We start from the raw sequence: 1,532 nt of genomic DNA on the forward strand, positions 1-1,532 counted from the left end.
ATGACTGAAATTGATTCCTTAAAAAAAAAAAAACATGACAGGCAGGTCGGTATCATTACAATCATTTATTTAGTGCAAATATGTAGCAAAACGACGCTGCCGTTGCAGTGCTCTCTGGCAGAATACAGTAGGTTTGTATGAAGAGCAGGATTTAAGATGTCAATCGCTGAAAATAATATCCAATTATCCTCATTTTTCCCTGAAGGCAGAAACACTGCAGGTCACAATTTGTGACGATGCAGGGAAGAGCCAATGAGCGTTCATTTTTCCAGCGGTTAAACCTGTCGTTTCTTAAAGTGGGAACAATTCAATTTAGACCGATTGCGTCAGTTAGCGCAGACTTTGCTTCCTCTTGTAATTATGTTGCGCTTCTGGTGTATTTTATGGTTTTATGTTCAGTCACATCACGTCAGAGAAAACGGCCTCGGAAAACAATGCAAATACCACATAAAAAGAAATTGTTAAACATTTGCAGTAATGTTATTTTTTAGAGATGTTTAAGATCATGCAGTCATCTTCTTCAAAAGGAGTGGCAGCAGAAAGCACAATACTAAATAACATTTTTTTCAGTAGGTAAACTATTAAAGATTTAATAATAATCTTCCCACAATTCATGAGATAATAGTGCATGAAGGCATAATTAAGGCATGAATTTATGCATGAATTCATTGCATATTCAAACAATAATAAAAGGTCAATATAAAACAAGTCTTTTACAGGGAAATACTACTTTTTGATTACTCAGCTGATCAATGTGAAATACATCCCTAGAAAATTAAATTACGACCAAAGAGTCAGTATACCATACAGATATTTCCTCAGATGTTTCGCCATTTCCATTTAAATACTTAAATTAGAAGATAACAATCATAAAAGCGTCACGGGGCATGACCTGAAAGCTCAGGTATAAAACACCACGAGGGGTTCAGCAGCCGAAAGCTCAGGGTTTAGCAGATGGTGAATTAACCTTGCTTTCTGTCTTTAAAGTTATTCAGGACCAAACGAGAGTACCTCTGGGTGAAGAAAATGTTTTGTGAGGAGGCGGGGCCAACACCATCAGTCTTTTAAACTGATTGGCTGGTTGTCCAAAAAGAAAATAAAACTTCGGTCTGATTTTGTTTGAAATGATACGGCTTAGTTTGAAGTATATCAGAGTTTTAACTGTGATAGGTTTTTGTGTGCCTGTTTAAAACAGATGAGTTGATGAAACACTTCCCGCACGCGGCGCACTGATACGGTTTCTCTCCGGTGTGGATCCTCTCGTGTGTTTTCAGGTATCCCGACTGACTGAACCTCTTGTCACAGTGCGAACACTTATAACATTTCTCAGCAGTGTGGATCCTCTCGTGTCTTCTCAGATTGGACAAATCGTTGAAAATCTTGTCGCAGTGCGTGCACTTGTAAGCTTTCTCTCCGGTGTGGATCCTCTCGTGTCTTTGCAGGTCTCCTGACTTTTTGAATCCCTTGCTGCAGTGTGAACACTCGTAGGGTTTCTCTCCGGTGTGGATCCTCTCGTGTGTCTTCAGGTATCC

At 39.2% G+C, this 1,532-nt stretch overlaps 1 pseudogene; it reads right to left on the minus strand.

The window, feature by feature from the left end:
• Positions 1-432: 432 nt before the first annotated feature.
• The window catches only part of LOC122330645, a 10,094-nt pseudogene continuing 8,994 nt past the window's right edge, over positions 433-1,532 (minus strand).

This window comes from Puntigrus tetrazona, chromosome 3, assembly GCF_018831695.1.
Source record: "Puntigrus tetrazona isolate hp1 chromosome 3, ASM1883169v1, whole genome shotgun sequence".
Classification (NCBI taxonomy): Eukaryota; Metazoa; Chordata; class Actinopteri; order Cypriniformes; family Cyprinidae; genus Puntigrus; species Puntigrus tetrazona.